We start from the raw sequence: 20,651 nt of genomic DNA, 5'->3' as shown, positions 1-20,651 counted from the left end.
CAGGTGGACCTGAGAGGACTTACGCCTTTCTCTTATTTGTTTGTTTGGTTTGCTTTTGGCTGCCTCTCAGGCTCCTTTTTCTGTTTGTTTCTCTTTCTGCTGCTGCTTCTGCTGCTGCTGCTTCTGTTGTGCCTCCGTTTCTCTTTCTGCTGCTGCTTCTGCTGCTGCTTCTGTTGTGCCTTCGTTTTCTTTTCCCGACTAGCGCTAGTCTCCATTCACGTCAACTCAATCTGATTTGCTTGACTTATAGATGAGAGAGTGAAAATCCTTCTTCTGGCTTGGAGGCGACTCGAACCTGCGACGTCCACGCCGATAACTACTTACAGCTGGCCAGACTGCAAGCGAGCGAGCTCGGCTAACACTACGCTCAAGAAATCAAGTGAAAATCGGTCCTTATATATGAACAAATACTTCTACAAGCAACGCCATCTATTAGCAAAGTGATAAACTACATGATATACAGCACTATCTACTGAGTAGCTGAGTAACTTCTTAGAATGTCCACCTAGCTAGCATATATAGCTAAAACATCGATGTTCAAAAAAAGAAAAAAATGTCAGTGTTGCCAACTCACTTGCCCAATATTATAGTGTTTACCCAAAATATTTTTAATAGGGTAGTCTTACGTCCCCATAGTTATAATGTGCTAACTCATCAAATAAAAAAGTTGGCAAATTTCTGATAAAAAATTATGAGTTGGTATACACTGCAAAAAATAAAATTCATAAATTTGAAAAATAAAAAATACTAGCATAATCTACATAAAATTCTAAGACTTTTTTAAAGAATAACATTTTTCCGAAAACTCAAAAATAAACCCGTAAAAAATTCCCGAAATTTTGATTTTTTCTAAAATTCTCTGTAACTTCACCGAATATTAACCGATTTTTAAAATTCAAACGACATTCGACAGAGAAATAAATTTGCCATCTTTTGACTGTATTGTGGGTTGCATACCTCTAAGGATACTATTCCGAATTTGTTATATCTCCGTTGTTTATTAACCGATTTTCAAAATTCAAACGGTAGTCAATAGACAAATAAATTTCCTATCTATCGAATGTCTTATAAATTGCATAACTCTAAGGATATAATTACAAAAAACTCAAATAAATCTCTTATTTATACATGTATCTTTAAAATTTAAATGACATTCAAAAGTACTGCTTCTCCTTATGTATTGTGTATGTTTAAAGATCTCAGTTTTATGGCTTTATCACCATAAAACACTTAGAACATACTTAAAATTACAAGTTCGGATACTGATAATGGAATCTTCTGTTAATCTCGTTCTCTATAGGAAACAATGACTTCTTAAACTCTGTCCACTGATCGTAATTCAAGCTGAATAGACAACCGTTAATATCAAAAACAACTTGAACTTCGGTTTGCACATTTTTCACAATTACATTGAAATTGTTAGTAAGTATAAACTTCTTTTGAGGATCCATTCTAATCACACCATTTTTTACTTCTGAGAACATATTTTTGTTCATTTTCATTCATTTTTGGATTTACATACAGAACTCAACAGTTGGATAGTTTTCTTTTAGACCAGTGTATTTGATTTTTATTCCATCTTTAACGATCTCATCAATCATTTTATCTGTTAAGTGTTTTGTAAATCTAGGTGGAAGAAATATCTTAAACTCTTCACATTCAACTAAAATGCTCTTCCCAAACTTAGTTTTAATCTTTTCTATTTTCACAATCTTATATTCTGTATTTAATTCTAATTCTCTTAATCCAATAACTTGTTTTTGCTCAAGACTTCCAAGCTTGTTTAAAAGTTCAATGTGACTCGCCATCGTATTTATTATATAGAAAATCAAAAATATTTAATCATTTTCGTCAATTTCGTTTGATGGAAAAACTTCCATAAAACAATCGTTAATGAAAACAGTTTGAGGGTATCTTTTCGATACCCTTATGCCCGTTGATATTTTGCTAACTAAAACTCTTCTACTACTTTCTCATTCTTAGGATCATATGTAAAGTTCTTTCGCCCAATTAAAATCGCATAACAAATAGTATTAGCAGCCACAACTTCAGCAAAGTCTACCACGATCTTTATGTTCGTTCTTTCATTTACCGATACATTCTTCCTCTTACTACAATTAATCACATACATTGGTCTGTTATCTATAAACTCTTTAGGGTCATAGTACATTTCGGTGTTGCCACATGTTATTCTCTTAAACGCAGTATAATCTTCGTACATCTTAAAGTAATCCTTGTTAGCAATATCTAAGTTTCTTGATTCTTTTGGAAATACCTCATTCCTCCCATTCTTAAGATAGATATTCTTCACCTTACAATGATCAAACTTACTTGCATCTGCTGTTTGTTTGCCACTTCTATCAGTTTGGAACATTACAACTACGAAATCAGGCATATCAAATTGTCTAGAATTAAATTGAGTAGTAACATCAAACTCCAAGAAAGAACCTACAACAGTCTTCTGAACACATTGATAAGTATGGAATGAAAACATGATTTTGGGTTCTTTAAGAATATTCAATTTTAACTTGTTTTCGTAATTAGACTCATATTCAACAATAGGCATTCTTATCTCCATACTTTTAATTGTTATTTTCCCATCGTGAGGAGCTGCTCCCGATCCAGTCCATTTGTACAAGACATCGTTATTGTTGTTAGCTTTTGTAAATGTTATTCTCAATCCGCCTTTCCACATAACCTCTTTATAATCACTTAAGAAGCCTGGAATTAATCTCAATGGATACAAAACACTAAAGTTCTTTCTTAGACCAAGTTTATCATCTGTTTCAAATCCTGCTTGTTTTAAATATTCAACTTCTGGCTTGGAAATCTTTAATGTTCCGACAGCTGTAGATGTAATTCCAGGTAGCTCGATTTTATCTATAACAACTCCATGCTTTCTAACCTCAATTTGAGAAAAGAAGAATGGGAAGAAGTTATCTACAAGTTTTATAGTATCGTTTGCACCAAATGTTCCTCCAGCTGATGCACCAACAACTTCAAAAGTCATATGACAATCTGCTTTGTGTGGGTGTATAAAACCATCCCCCACGTTGAAATCGAACTCAATATCTTTGTTAGCTTCATTCAAATTATTAAATGTTCTTGTGTTAGCTTTAAAACTCTGTAACTCATAACTCTCAATATCCATTTATTATAAAGAAAATCTTGAAACAGCGCTTTATGGTAAACACCATCAAGCTATATAAATGTTAGCATTGTCGTAAAGTCGACCGAGGAAAAATTTTCTGAAACTTATAACCCCCATCCCAACTTAACCTTAGCATTCATAGCAGTACCAACCCCAAAAGCAGCTAATCGTTCACCAATTGGCGCATCACTACTAAATGCTCTTTTCCATGCTTTAGTTTCCAGTTCCTTATCTGCAATATGTCTCGACTCTGTATCTTTATTGTCTCTGTAGTATATATCGTGTTCTTTACAGGCCTCATCTAATGGGTTAATACCTTCATCACCTCTTTCTAACCTTTCTTGAAGCTTCGTAAAAGGCCCACAAAATCTGAAGCCAGGTATATGTATCTCTGGTATCCCCTTCATGTTTAAGATCTTATTCATTAGTCCTTTTCCAAGCTTCTCATCATTCCAGAATCGTGGTGGTAACGTATTTAAGATCTTAATCAAATAACCTATGCCTTTTGGATCATTAGGAATAAATTGCGAAAGCTTATTATTAATCATACTCACTATACCTACTTTCTCATTGTAAAAGTTATGATTTCCAGCCCTTTCTTCTCCATCTATAACTATTAACCGATCAATTAACTTTCTCACATCATCCATCCATACATATTCTTTAGGTATCTCTGTATATTGTTTAATTCCTTCACCACTCCTTTTAGGCGTCGTGTTCTTTTTAGGAGTTGGGGGTAAAGTTGGTTTAATATAATTATCCCAAATAGGTTTGATAATATTATTGTACTTTGAACCTCTACTAGATGCTACCTTTTTATCTCGATTATATTTTTGGAAGGCAGCATCTGAGTCTATTATTATTTCCTTGTACTGTTCAAAATCATCATCATCATAATCTTCAATGGTTTTACTAGTATTCGTCGTTAACAATTCCCACAGACCTTCTGTTCCTTTATAAGTTTTACCATTAATTATCAAATCATCACCATTCACTTTAACTTCCAAATTTCCTATCTTGTTTATTATTTTTCCATCTTCTTCTACAGTTCTTATTCCAAACACAGTATCATTTCTTTTACTATAATATTTCGTTGCAATCTTACCAAATGACTGTGCTGTTGTTAAAGGTTCTACTCCTTCCACTTTGTCTTTAATTTGTTTTCTCATTTGTTTTATTTCCCCCGTTATAGGCGTATCACTACTACTTGGAGAACTATCATAAGTTATCTTTTTAGGTGTTTCTAGTAGACTAGGATCTATTGAAGCCGTCTTATGTGCAACTGGAACAAGTTCAGTTATTAGATTTTTATTTTGTTCTGCTACTTCTTTGATCTCACTTCCCAAGTTTTGAATAGCATCAATTACAGGTTGCTCTTGTGTCTTAAATTTATCGTATATACCTGCTCTTTCTTTCTTCCAAGATTTGAATCCCTTTATCAAGAACTCCTTCAGCTTAATATTCTTATCAATTTCTTTCTCATCCATTTATTGTATAGCAAACGAACAAACGTCAATGAACGTCAATGAACGTCAATAAACGTCAAAGAACGTCAAACGTTAAAACGTAAAACGTCAATGAACGTCAATAAACGTCAAAGAACGTCAAACGTTAAAACGTAAAACGTCAATAAACATCAAACGTCTATAAAGTGTTTTATCTTGTTCCTATACTTACCATTGTTTACCTTCCTTGTCATATCAATTACTATGAAACCATAATCTTCTTGCCAACATTTTGAACATATCTCTTTAAATTTATCATAAGACATATCTCCTCCAACAAACTCATTATACACATGTTTAAGATTAGTATCATCTTGCCTGAATATACATAGGAAGTTGACGTTATCTCTTATAAGCTGTTTAGGTACTTTTGAATATGTTTGTGCAAGATAGAAACAGTCTAAATGTCTATGCCTACCTCTTGTAAAGTAATTTCTAACAGTATCTTGATTCTCTAAAATGTAATCGTCAAACACAACAACAGAGTATTTTTCACATTCATCAATAGGCACAATAGAATCATTACCGCTTAAGAACGTTGCTATTTGTTTCTTAAACTTTAGTTCTGCTTTCTCAAATCGATCTTTTAACTGCTCATACTTTGGCTGATTCATGCTTTTAGAATATATGTAGAAGTAATTGTTGTTTAACCAACCTGGCTGTAATAAGAAGTTAAATAACAAAAAAGTTTTACCACACGCCGACGGACCCACGATAAGACAACGAATATCATCAGGTATAAGCTCTCCATTTCTTTTCTTAGCTGTTGTTTCTTTTATCATCTCTTTTACATCCCAATTAATAGTTTTCTTACTCATTTATTATAGAGAAAATCGACTCTTTTATGATCTTATATCTTTAAGTTGTTCTCTAATCTTAAGCAACGTATCTTTTATATATTCACCATCCATTTCACCATTCAATGTTATTATCATCTCTAACTGTTCTTTAAATGAGTTAATACAAGTGACAATGGTTTTATATTCGTCTTTTCTTTTGCTTATGTTTAACTTCGAAGACAAACCTGTTATTATAGCACTTCCAGTTGCAAGAGATGTTGTTAATATTGAGTAAATTGTTACAGGTATAAAAATATTAATAAACCCAGTTGTTGCAGAAAGAATAACCGACAACGTGATCAAAGTGTAGTATGCATATTTAACAATTCGTAGTTTTCTCTTTTTCTTCTTTAAACTGCATTCTAACTTTCGAATGACATCTTCTATTAACTTGATTACTTTCTCTCTTGGAATATCTCTAGGTAAATCAAACTCATTCATTTATTATATAATAAATGGCTAAGGTATTTAAGCTAACGAGTGATACTTCTGTTTTAAAGAAGAAACTCCATTACGAATTAGACAACAGTAACAACTATTTAAGCATAGGACTAGTTGGGTTTTACAGTACATATCTGACACCAAACATAACAACACAAAAAAACAGTTTCTCATATGGTGATAGACAAGTTTTTATACCAGAAGGACAATACAGCTTAAACAGTCTTAATGAATATTTAAAATCTCAATCCATCAGCATAACATTATCAGAAGATCATTTAAGAAATAGAGTTAAAATTGAAACTGATAGTAATGATGTTACAATTGGGAGTATAGGCACTGTCCTCGGGTTTAATGTTTTTGAAGTTTTAGAAAAGAACAAAACACATATTGGAAGTAAGTTGCCAAAGTTTCATCCGTTTGATACTGTAAATGTTCACTGTAGTATAGCAGATGGCATGTTTGTTAAAGATACAGAATACACACATAGAGAAACAGGGATCATAGCATCATTCAAAACAGATGCTGAGTTCAAACATAGTATTATTTACGAGCCTACTTATCCATTATTTTTCCCTATATCCAAAGACAAGGTTGATAATTTTGAGATAAGGATAACAGATGAGAATGATTCCTTAATTGATTTTGGTGGAGCAACAACAACTGTACTTTTGCAAACCAAGATTTTCTCTTAGATAAATAGGAAGATGTGTTCTATTAAAGGTTGTATGTTTAGTGTTCCTTATAACGAGCTAAAGGATCTAAATATTGATCATGTATTAACAAAGAAACAACTTAACGATAAAGCTAAGAAAATTAAAGAAGGTAAAGGAATGGATTTAACTTTAACTACTGCACAAATGAAAAAGATTAAGAAAGAGCATATTGGCGGTTTTATCTTTACAATTCCAGCCATTCTAGCAGCTTTAGGAGCAGTTGGCTCATTAGCAGGTGGTGCAGCAGCGATTACTAAAACTGTACTGGATGCTAAGAAGAATAAACAAGAACTTGAAGAACAAAAGAGACACAATATGGCCATGGAAGAAAAGCAGGGGGCAGGTAAACCAAAGAAGTCAAAAAACTAAAACCATTGACCAACTTCGATATAGAGAGGTTGGCTAAAGAACTAAAGATAAAACGATTTAGAGGTGTATTTATGAGTGATGAACTTCCACAAAAACCCCATGTACATGAGTGTGGCGTAGTTAACCTTGATAAATCAGAAAACATTGGTACTCATTGGATATGCTATTGGAAAGATAACAACATAAAGTACGTGTTTGATTCTTATGGTGGTGTTCCTCCTAAACAACTGGTACAATATCTTGGTACTGAAAACTTACTTTACAATGACGAACGAATACAAGACTTTAACTCAGTTATATGTGGTCATCTTTGTGTTAAGGTTTTAAATCTTCTAAATCAAGGGTATTCTTTTAGCGACGTTATGTATATGATTAAAAATGAATAAGTGCTTTTATGGTTTGTATCCATAAAAGTTTTGCTTTAAGATAAGTATGGAAGCTATACACAATAGATTTTTAGATTATTTTGAGAAGCATGAGGATGAACTAGATTCACTAGATAGTTATAATTTTTATCAGTATTTTGAGTATGTTAGCGAGTTAGACTTAAGAGATAGAAACAACGTATATACAGTTATTGATTTGTGGAAAATGCTAATACCAAAATTTTTGTACACAGAAGAAGAGTTGGAAAAGTTACGTCCAATAATTACCTTAAAGGACTTGTTGTCGAATTATAGCTCTAGACCATTAGAGTGCAGTAATTGTGGTAGTAAGTCGTTAACAAAAGGTTACATTTGTGATGATTGTTCTGTAGAGAGTGGTTGGGTTTACGATACTAATGAAGGAATGAGAGCTGCTTGTGCGAGAAAACCATGGTACGATACTACAAAAAGATTTAAGTTACAGTTATCTCGTTTGCAAGCTTTACAGGATAGAATTATTCCCGAAGAGGTGCTCAAGGTGTTAAATGATGAACTTAGAGATATACTAAGAGATTTAATATCAACAAAAGATGTTCTAGAAGTACTAAAGAAAAACAAATACACAAAATATTATGATGATGTCTATTTAATACACTATCACCTTACCGATCAAAAACCATTAAAATTACAACATATGGAGGAAGCACTTATAAACGACTTCGAAAACTTACACGAGGTCTTTAGGAAGCTGTATCCGGAAAGAGCATTGTTTATTAACCTGAAATGTGTATTGCACTATCTGTTGAAAAAGCATGATGTTCATGTTGATATTGATTTTAAACGCTCACCTAGACAAATAGAGATGTTAAAGAAATGTTTTGAAAAACTAGGATGGACATTTTCTGTATAATAAATGAGTATGGATATATTTGCTAATGTTAAAGATAGAAAAGGTGATGTTGATATTAGTGAAGAAAAATTAAAATTGTTGGAGAATTTAAATGATGTTGTTAGCGTAAGTCAACTTAGGTCAATAGAAACCCAATTAGAGAACGATAGAAAACGATTTGAAGATGCATTAGAAACGTTACAAGACACATACATAAAGAGAGAAGATTTTCAAAAGATTAGGATGGATACTACTAAATTGGTTATGCAGAAAGAAACCATGCCTCTACTATATCGATTAAGAGCCAAAAACGTTAAGGAGCCAATCTTTAGAATATTTAATCTCTCTAACGGTTACAAATTTCTCTATAATGGGAAAATAATGCACATGGACTTAAGTTTGGATAAATACTTTCTAGATATATATTTGGGTGATACTTTGATTAACGAGATACCTTTTGACTTTAAGAAGAACGATATAATTACGATTAAACCAAATAAAAATTCTGCTATGGAAGAAGGACAATTATTGTTTGTTGTAATGTACATAGAAAGAGAGCTTTCTTAAAGACGTTTGCTATATAATAAATATGGATATCTTTGGTAATGTTAAAATGACATCAGATAATACAGTTGTGAGAAAAGATATTGCTATGTTGAAAGAAGAGCTTAACTTCATCAAACGGAGTTATGTTATAGAGCTTCATAGTCGATTGATATCAGAAAATGTTGAAACTCCGTTCTTTTTAATACATAATCTATCTATCGCATACAAATTTCTTTATAAAGGTAGGATAATGCATATAGAGTCATCTTACAATACGTATTATATAGATATATATTTAAATGATTCTCTAGTTGAAACTTTTCCATTGCACTTTAATACAAATGACAAATTAGCAGTTAGACCATCTAAAGGTTCTGATCTGAAACATGGTAAATTACTATTGCTTCTTATGCATGTAGAAAGAGAAGACGAAGATAGTGATGATGATGGTGAGAATGTTGATAGCATAATATTAAACAGCGGTAGTTATTGATTTTCTATATAATAAACAGGATGTATTGTGTTAAGTGTAAGAAAGCAACAGATACGAAGAAAGATACTATTAGAATTGAACAAACAAAGAATGGAAGATATCTAAAGAAAGGTATTTGTTCTGTATGTGGTATTACTAAAACTCAATTCGTTAAAAAGCCTGATTGACTAGAAGAAGGTAAAGGTGTTAGAGAAGACATTGTAGAAGAAATTCACAAACCATCTAGAAAAAACTTTGACAGATTAAGCGTAGTTATAAAAGGTATCGATGATCTTTGGCAGGCTGATCTTGTAGAAATGGATAGCGGAGTATTAAAAGGCGTTTCCAAAATCAATAAAGGTTATAAGTATTTGCTAACGATTATAGATGTGTTCTCGAAATATGCGTTTGCTGTTCCTGTTAAAGATAAGAGTGGGAAGAATGTTACAGAAGCATTCGAATCCATATTAAGAACGAGAAAACCTAGTAACTTACAAACAGATCAAGGTAAAGAGTTTTACAATAAAGAGTTTAAGAAGTTGATGGAGGAAAATAAGATTAATCACTACTCAACCTATAGTGGTAAGAAAGCTTCTGTGGTTGAAAGATTCAATAGAACGCTTAAGCAGAACATGTGGAAAAGGTTCACAACACAAGGGAATTATAAATGGATAGAGATATTACCAACACTAGTTAAAGAGTATAATCATCAAATTCATAGAACAATTGGTTTAAAACCTATAGAAGTTAACAAGAAGAATGAGCGAACAATATTGGAGAAAGTGTATCAAAAAGAATATAAGCGTGTTAAGCCCAAATACAAGTTAGGTGATCATGTTCGTATAAGTAAGTCGAAAGGGTTATTTGAGAAAGGATATACACCTAATTGGTCAACAGAAGTATTTGTTATCAGTGAAGTTATTCCATCTAATCCGCCTACATATAGAATTAAAGATTTAGAAGAAGAGGATGTGCAAGGTAGATTTTACGAACCAGAACTATTAAAGACGAGGCATAAAGATGAATACTTGGTAGAAAAGGTGTTGAGAAAGAAAGGTGACAAAGTATATGTCAAATGGCTAGGGTTTGATGATTCGCATAATAGTTGGATAGATAAAAGTAATGTTGTAGTGTAAATATAAATGTTTGTCTTTTATGGTTATTATGCCATAAAAGGATAGTTTGAACGAGATAAGGGGATAACGAAACGATACCCCTCATAGCATATTTCCAGGGTCGCTATTGCTCACCCTTAAGAACATTTTGGACCTCCGAATACAGAGGGGGCTAAAAATGTTCTGAAATTTAGTACCATCTGCTTGCTTCGTTTGGTTTCGCTGTGTGGGATTTTGCACATGGGGAAATAAATTCCTCCGAAGCTAGGAACTTCAGAAACTCATCTTACACAGTAAAACTAGGTGGTAATGAAAATGAAGTTAAAAATAAAGATTTTCTATATAATAAATATGGGTACTATGGATAGTTCTCTTAGTCTTAATGACATTTGCTATGAACAGATCAAAGATGACTACTGGTATGGTTTGTTTGGTGACTTTAGACTGATTATAGATAAGAAGACTGGTTACTTCAATGCTACTAAGCTGTGTCATGATGGCGGAAAGCCGTTTAAAGATTGGTTAAGATTATCTAGATCAAAAATCCTTTTAGAATATTATAACACAAAATTAGGCGGAGCAGAAATGCTCCACCAAAAATCATCACATTATTATATAGAATCAAAAGGTACAAACCAAAACGACTTGTTGATTTCTGGAACATATGTATACAAAAGAGTGTTGGTTGAAATAGCTTCATGGTTATCGTTTGATTTTTATGATAAGTGTAGCAGCATTATTGAAGACTACTTCACCCAAGACTTCAAACAAATTCGAGAAGACCAAGAAGAGTTACAAACAAGAGTAGAAGAGATAGAACAACAAATGAACGATTTAAGAATAGAAAACACAAGACTTAGAGAGATAGCTGCAGAACATACAGAAGATCCAGGGAAAGTACACAAACTAGTTATTGTTAAAAAGAATCTCTCCCCTATTCAACTACAAAAGATATTAGAAAAGTACGAAACAGACAAAAGAGAGCAAGTAAAGATCTATGAGAGTTACAGATATTGGGTTGGAAGAATTCAAGAGCGTAACATAAAGACAAGATTACAATGTCTACAAGAAAAATATCCAGACATGACTATATTGTCTAAAACCAAAGACCCAAACTCGATTAACCTCCTAAACAAAGTAAAAGAAAAGTATGATTGTGTTATTTCACATCGTTGTCATGTAGACCTACGGAATGCGGATGGAGAAGAAGACGATGAGTTTGTTATTGATTTGTTTTTAAGTATAAGAGATTTGTAGAGGTAAAGGTAATAAGTTTTGGTTACAACTGGGGGGACCACCAGCACTGGCTCCCTTTCAAACATACAACTTTTATGGTATAATAGCCATAAAAGATAATTAGTTATGCATTACCCTCTGCTGCAACAGCGAATGCTACATTCAACATATCACCTAAATTGGGATTATTATGATATTTTCTTATTATAGCTCTCCAATCTACGTAATGTCTAAACGAATATATAAAGTCTATAGATAGGTCTTGATAAGTTGAAATGTTACGCCAATGAACTCTACCTTCGAACTCTGCAATAAATTCTTCTGTCAAATTTTGAGACATTGAAATCATTTCCCAATCTACTTTGTCAGCGTAATCTCTTATAAGGTTTTCTGATAATTGTTTAGTTCCAGATATGTACCACCAATTAACTCTATCTGCATGTTCTCGTATAAAGGCTTCAGAGAGTTCGTTTTTGTAAGATATAGCATCAAAATCAACTTTATCTATAAACTCATTAATAAATTCTTCAGATAGCTTTTGGTGATACGATACTTCTTTCCAATCAACTCTATCTGCAAATTCTCTGATAAAGTCTTCTGATAAGTCTTGGCTTCCTGAAATAATCTCCCAGTCAACTTTATCAGCTAATTCTCTTATAAACTCTTCAGATAAATTTTTCCATAAACATATTTCACTCAAATTAACTTTCTGCAGATATTTACGTATGAAGTCTTCTGTAATGTGATCATAGTTATATTCCTCCTCATAATCATCATGGCCTATAGATAGCCATTGTTCATCAGTCAGTGAATCTAATATTTCATCTGACAAGTTCATAACGTTCGCATAGAGAATGTTTTGTGTAAGAAATGAGTTGTTTTCTTTAGTGGCCTTCTTGAACAAATGATCTAACATACCTATTGAGATGCTAAAATTTATTTTGTCTTTGTCATTATAACCACCAATATCTAAATATTTACATACACAATCAAATACAGGTTTGTAAGACAATATTTCCTTAGCACTAGTCATGTTTGTTTTTATTCTTAGATTTTTTTAAATTGATTCATTTTTGCTGGTTTTCTATATAACAAATATGGAAGCGCATTTTGATTTATTACATGATAGACTTGAACTAATTCATCATGATCTTAAACTCTTAGCAACACTACTAGAGAAGCAAATACTGTTAAAGGAGAAAGAGTTATTAGTAATACAACAAAAAACATCTGATTTGAGTAGTGATGATGAATATAAATATGGTAGTGATGATTATGATGATGATGATGATGATGAGTAAGTTTACAAAAATGATTCAGTTTTAAATGTGTATATGTGACTTTGATGGGCTAATCCCATAAAAGCCGTGTTCTAATACAACGCGTAATATGTAGACAATAGCAGGGGTGTACAATGTTAAGCGTTGTACTAGGACAAATGAAAATGAACTGAAATAACCCGGTGAAGATAAAAATTGAAGAGTATAAAGATTTTCTATATAATAAATAAGATGAATAATTATAATAGATTTACTGTAGTAGAGTTAAGGCGACAATGTAAAGAGAGGGGAATCAGAAGATATTCCCGATTAAGAAAAGCAGAACTGATAGACCTTCTTAAACAACATGATGATGAACAAAGCAGGAGACAGATTAGAAATATATTCCCATTTAAACAAGAAGTAATTGAAGAACCAAGAATCAAAGTTGAATCACAACCAATCGATGTAAAACGGCAGAACATTGCATTAAAATCAAGATTAGAAACATGGAGATTTACAACAGATTACAAACCACAAGATCCACTTGAACAATATATTACTGCAACATCTAAAGCTATATCAAACAGATTACAAATTAGCTTAAGTAAACATAGTTCATTGAAAGCTAATCTTTATATAAGTTGTACATATAAGAAAGGTGAAGAAACTCAAAACTTCTATTTTAACACTGAAAACCAAGAAATATATCGATCAAGTAATTTGAAAGAAGAAATAACTAAGATGAAACAAAGGTTAAGAACAAGAATGGATGAGCTCCAAGCTAGAGGTTCTGGCTGGGCTCTTATAAACATTAACTTTTTACAACTAGCAATCGTCAAATATACACCATATAGAGGATCAACATACATAGAATTACCTAAACAAATTCAAAACAAAAAGGCAGTAATTAATGTAAAGAATGAAGATGAAAAATGTTTCTTATATTCAATTTGTTCTGCACTATACCCAGTTAATAAAGATCCACAACGACCTTCCAAGTACAAGCAAACAGTCAAATACTTACAAGAAAAATTAAAAAATATTCATTTCCCTGTAAAACTATGCGATATTCCAAGAGCTGAAAAATTACTTAATATTTCTATAAATGTTTATGCATATGATAAAGACTATTCAATCTATATACTACATCACACACAAAACAAGCAAGAAAAGCATGTCAATTTATTATATGTAAAAGAACAAAATGAAGACCAAGTTAAAACACACTATTGTTGGATTAAGGATTTAAGCAGACTAGTATGTACACAATTAACTAAAAAGAGAGCTCGAAAATATTTATGTGACAGATGTTTGTTATACTTTTACTCTCAAAACGCTTTAAATAAACATGAGCAAGATTGTTCGTTAAATGAGCCAGTAAAAATAATAATGCCTGAACAAGGTAAATGCGTTGAATTTAAAAACTACCAATACATAATGAAAATGCCATTTGTGATTTATGCTGATTTTGAATGTTTGTTACATAAAGTTATGGGTTGTGAAGAATGTTATCCAGATAACGAGCCATATACCAAAAAATATCAACGACACAAACCATCTGGATTTTGTTATTATGTAGTAAAGAGTGATGGAAGTAAAACCAATCCTGTTGTGTATAGAGGTAAAGATGCAGCTAAGAAGTTCATAAGAATGTTAAAGAAAGAAGCCAAACAAATATCAAACATATATAGTCAAAATAATGAACTGCCATTAACACGTAAACAGATAAAAGAGTTCAACCAATCCGAATCCTGTTCTTACTGTAAAGTAAAATATACACCAGAAAACCACAAAGTTAAACATCACGATCATATAACAGGAGAGTTTGTAGCACCTCTATGTAATAACTGCAATTTAAAAGTTAAAGTACCAAAGTTTGTGCCAGTGATCATACATAACTTGACAGGATATGACTCTCACTTGTTTATAAAAGAGCTTGGATGTAATAAAGAAGAAATAGATCTAATACCCAATAACGAGGAAAGATACATATCATTCAGTAAAAAGGTTGGAACTATTAAATTGAAATTTGTAGATTCATTTAGATTTATGGCTTCTAGCTTAGACAAATTGTCATCGAACTTGAAACCTGAGCAAATGATACATACCCAACACTTTTATCCTAATCAAGAACAGTTTCAACTTGTAATAAGAAAAGGTGTTTACCCATATGATTATGTTAACAATTGGGATAAGTTTAGAGAAAGAAAATTACCACTAAAAGAAGCATTCTTCAACAAGCTTATGAACACACATATAAGCGATGAGGATTATAAGCATGCAAAGAAAGTATGGGAAACATTTGGCATTAAGAATCTCGGACAATACCATGATTTATATTTGAAAACAGATGTATTATTGTTAGCAGATGTGTTTGAGAACTTTAGAGAAACATGTCTTAAAGCTTATGATCTTGATCCAGCTTGGTATATGACAGCACCAGGTTTAGCTTGGGACGCAATGTTAAAGATGACAAATATAAAATTAGAATTATTGTGGGATTATGATATGGTATTAATGGTAGAGAAAGGTATAAGAGGTGGGATTAGTCAATGCTCAAAAAGATATGTGAAAGCAAACAATAAGTATATGGAAGATTACAATAAGAATAAAGAAGATTCTTACTTAATGTATCTAGATGCCAATAACTTGTATGGGTGGGCAATGAGTCAATATATGCCGTATAAGGGATTCAGATGGTTAAGTGAAGATGAGATAAGAGATATAGATTTCACAAATATTCCTGATGATTCTGATACTGGTTACATATTAGAAGTTGATCTTGAATATCCTAAAGAATTGCATGACTATCACAAAGACTACCCATTAGCACCTCAAAACATGTGTCCACCTGGTTCAAAACAATCAAAACTCTTAACAACCCTATATGACAAAGAAAAATATGTAATTCACTATCGAAACCTAAAACAATGTCTTTCACTTGGATTAAAACTTAACAAGATACACCGAGTAATAGAATTCGAACAATCAGATTGGTTAAAGAAATATATTGATTTAAACACGCAGATGAGAACTACAGCAACAAATGACTTTGAAAGAGACTTCTATAAGCTCATGAACAATTCAGTTTTTGGAAAGACTATGGAAAATATTAGAAAGAGAGTTAATATCAAACTTGTAAGTGATGAGAAAAAATACGAGAAGCTTGTAGCAAAACCGAATTATAAGAGTACCACAGTTTTTACGGAAAATTTAGTAGCAGTTCACATGAACAAGGTTAAAGTGCAATTTAACAAACCGATTTATGTCGGTATGTCAATTCTAGATTTGTCAAAATATTTAATGTACGACTTCCATTATAATGTGATGAAGCCAAAATACCAAGACAAAATAGAAGTATGTTATACAGATACTGATAGCTATATATACCATATTCAAACAGAAGATGTGTACGAGGACATGAAAAACTACATTGATTACTTCGATACGAGTGATTACCCTAAAGATAACAAATATAAGATACCACAAATCAATAAGAAAATACTTGGTAAGATGAAGGATGAGATTAAAGGTACAATCATAGAAGAGTTTGTAGGTTTAAGAAGTAAGATGTACAGTATAAAAGCACCTCAAATAGATTTAACAGATAAAGACTTTAAAGGTAAGTTCGATAAAGAAAAGTGTTGTAAGAAGGCTAAAGGTGTTAAGAAGAGTGTCGTGTATAAAGAACTGTCATTTAACGAATATAAGGACTGTTTGATTAGCCAAAAAGAATATTATAAGAAGATGAACTTGATTAGAAGTTATAAGCACGATTTGTACAGTATAGAAGTAAATAAGTTAGCTTTAAGTTGTGTAGATGATAAGAGATGTGTTTTAAAGGATGGGATCAATACCCTACCATGGGGACATTATAAGTTAGAAGAGTTATAGTTTTAGATTTAAGTTTTTAGATGTAAGTTTTTATGATTTCAAATGTCATAAAAGCATATTCAATCTCACTTTAACATTGTAGTTAGGGGAATACTTTGCGCCGTCTAACTTTCTATAATTAGCTGGCTTCTTCTGCGCTGGTCAAAAATATTTGGAGGGAGGAAAATGCGCCAGAAGTAACCACCCCTAACTACTTATTTTTATAGATGTCTCCCCTCCCCTAAGTTCTACCACAAAAGTGATAAAAACCACCCCAAGTCCGAATTTCATCTATGTTAAAAATTTGGTTAAGATCGGTCGGGTGGTTTAAGCGTGATGAAGTCACAAAGACAGTCACTTTCATTTTTATTGTTTTTTACATATATATCTCCCCCTTCCTCCTCCCCTACATTGCACCGTAAAAGTGAAATGACGAAAACATCCTAAGTCCGAACCTTATCTATGTTGAAAGTTTGATCGAAATCGGTCCCGTGGTTCAAGAGTTATTAAGTTTTATTTATTTTCATATATTTCCCCTTCTGCTCCCCTCCCTTAAGATCTACCGTCAAAGTGAAAAGATAAAAATACTTCCCAGGTTTGAACCTCATCAATGTTGAAAATTTGATTGAGATCGATCGGGTGGTTCAGGAGTTATTAACTTACGAACATAGTCACTTTTATTTTTATATATATTGATTTTAGTATATCTCCCCCTTCCCTATGTTGCTCGTCAAAGTGAAACGATAAAAAGCACCCTAGGCACGAACGTCATCTGTGTTGAAAATTTGATCAAGATTCATCGTTTGGTTCAAGAGTTATTAAGTTTTATAACTCCCCTCTTTCCCCTCCCCTAAGTTGTACCGTCAAGGTGAACAGCTAAAAACACTCCCAGGTCAGAACCGCATCTATGTCAGAAATTTGATCAAGATCGGTTCAAGAGATTAAGAGTCTCAAATATAGTCACTTCAATTTTATAATATAGTTTGAGCATTCATTAGAAGAATGAAAGGAAGATTGAATTCAGCCCAAAGCAATCATGTGAGGATACAGAAACTTTATCAGGGTTGTCAAAACTTCTTCAAATCACTAAACACGAAATGTGGAATTTTACATTGGGCCTCTGACATAGCAAGGAACGTATTTGAAATATATTAGAAATATATATAAAGAACGTTCAGAAAGACTGGGATACTATTCCTTATTACATTAAGAAAAAAAGAAAAAAACTAGACTATAGGACTTCAAAATAATTTATTATAATCTATTTGACTGTAAAAAAATCAGAAGATTCATAAATTATGGGTTGTTAGTAGTTATGGAATTTGCAATTTTGTTTGGTCTGGTAACTCAGAACTTCTAGAAATTTGAAGCACTGATCGCTTAGACGTAACGAAGATTGGTGTACGAAGATCGTATTGAGTGAATCCTAAAGAAACATAAAAATAGTTAAGTTTATTCAAATGTTAAAAGGTTAAGAGTTCTTATCTGGGAAGGTATTTAAAAAAAAAATTTGTTAATACCTCACATAAGGACGCATAATAATAATATAAAAATTTTTACTACGTAGCTGTTAGTTGTAACAATTATGTGAAGATATGCATAGGAAAATAATTCAAGGTCTTTGCCCTGAGGAAGATTGAACGATACTACAAGTGAAACATAGGCTAAAAAATACGTATTGAAGGAACATTATAGGTGAGGTAGTGTACTGTTATTACCATGGTATTCTATTTTGTTTTTCCAGCCGGTGAATAAATTGGAACTTAGAGCAATAGCGAGAAGCGTTTTCTTTCCTTTGGAATCGATTTAGGGATTACCATCTCTATTAACCCAATATTGAAACCGTTAGTGGCAGAAATTAACCACTTCCGTTTTTAACATTGATGTGCATAGATTAAAAACCGTAATAGATAGTGAGGAGTACTTTCCTGTAATCAATTACGCGTCCCATTAGTATGTTCCTTCTCAGCTTTAAGCCGGAAGTAGAAATTTACCATATTAATTGAGAAAATATGACTTCATACAAACCAAACTTCTTCACATGTACCCATGATAGTGTTTTTATACTGCGTTTTATGTTCGTAGCTTGAGGAGTTCGGGAGATACTTAGTTCTTCGCATAAATTATAACCTTTCCGCTTCCCTTCTTAGGTTATGCATTTTAAGCAAAGTAACATGAAAAATTAAAAAAAAACGAAAGTTGTTTGAGGTAGATGATTATTGGATTGATTCATTAATTCGGATAAATTTGGTCAGTAACGTATTCCCCCGCAACGTTCAAGCAGTTATTGCATGCTTTTGTGGGAAAACTCGCTTGCTTGGATTCATAGAAGTCAGCAGTGTAAATTTGTAGGTGCTTAACGTTTTCGAAGGATGTACCACAGTGTGGATTCAACAGGAACAGATAAAAATAGTTATATGTGGGAATCACATCTTGGGAATACGCCGAATGAGGATGAACTTCCCTGCTGAATGGTCTAGCGTTACTCATGTGGATGATGATGCCGTGTTGTTTATTCGGCCTTTTTCTTGAAGTGTTGCTTGAACATGTTGATGGTACAATTACGGGATAGGAGTTCACTGGACAATCTCTTATATGTCTCACCAGACACACAGCATTGTCTTCTTGAGATGTAAATCCTGTTTGGAACATAGTATTCCCTTTCTGTTTGGGATGACCCACTCCTTCCTCTGCTGAAAGATTACATACAAGCACCGTTTCTCATCTCTTGTGAAAAAGGGCTGAAGTTGACGACAGGATTCAAGATGGATAAGCAAAGAACCACATTGCAACAAATTGGTTCTTGTTGTCGGCATTCAGTAAATGCGGTATCCATGAACCCAGTTTTTGAATTTTTCTCATATGTTAAAGATGTTGCGCAATGGGTGCGTGTTCACTGCCCATTTTCGTAGCCAATTCCTACGTGCTTTCACGTGAATAATGGTGGATCATGTCATTCAAAGGCCCTCATCAAAGTGGGATGGGCAAGCAGAACATGGGATATTGCTCAGGTCAAAATTTCCACTTCGAAACCTGTCAAGCCATTTCCGGGTGATCATTTCAGCAATAACGTCTTCTCCATACACTACGCAGATTTGTCTGAATACCTGTGTGGCAGTAGAACTCGTGTAGGAGAACATGTCGGAAATTACCCTTCTTTTCAACTTAACGCTCCATGCTTCAGATCCTAACATACAATATTTTGTTAGTCCGAGCAATATTACAAATAGTGATACACATTACTGGTAACATAGGTATAATTTGGTATATTCCAGAACGCTGCCATTGTCATTGACGTCTGGAAAAAAATCCTGAGAATTATGAATTAATGAACGGACCGAATATATCGAAAAATTATTTCAATCAGTTCAGACGTTTTCTAGTGATCCGGCGACAAACAAGATCTATTTCATTTTTATACAATAGATTTATGTTAAGCTACTATGTTTAATAGAAACATTCATCGTGATGTGATTTTTTATTTTAATTAGACAATGTTAGAGGTACGTTAATCATTTTTAAACGTCCTTACGGTTATGCTTCGAGACTAAGGAAGATAGTGATTAGGAGAAGGATAAAAATGGTGGAGTGGGGAAGGTGGGGAAAAAACGGGAGAACACCGAGAAAATCCATTCACATGAAGTGTATCCGTCACAAAACAAATCAACGAGGTGGGATCGAACCATGGACCCCACACACCAGAGATGAGCGCTCTACCAGTGAGCCAACGAAGGCCGTTTAAGCTTAATCATAGTTGAAATGATTTTTTAGTTATGTGATTGAAAGAGCAGTGTGTATTTATGTAAGTAAATAAGCTGCTGAAGAAGATAGAAGTACTCATTGAAAATTTCTGCATTTGTAAATATTTAGAC

General features: G+C 32.8%; 1 protein-coding gene across 3 annotated transcripts in view; it reads left to right on the top strand.

Annotated features, from left to right (window-relative positions):
- The window catches only part of Cap-D2 (CAP-D2 condensin subunit), a 111,776-nt gene that overhangs the window by 33,934 nt on the left and 57,191 nt on the right, over positions 1 to 20,651 (top strand). The window lies entirely within an intron of this gene.

This window comes from Thermobia domestica, chromosome 15 (genome assembly GCF_964235325.1).
Source record: "Thermobia domestica chromosome 15, izTheDome1.hap1.1, whole genome shotgun sequence".
Lineage (NCBI taxonomy): Eukaryota > Metazoa > Arthropoda > Insecta > Zygentoma > Lepismatidae > Thermobia > Thermobia domestica.
Note: the sequence above shows the minus strand (reverse complement) of the source record. Positions and strands in the feature narration are given on the sequence as shown.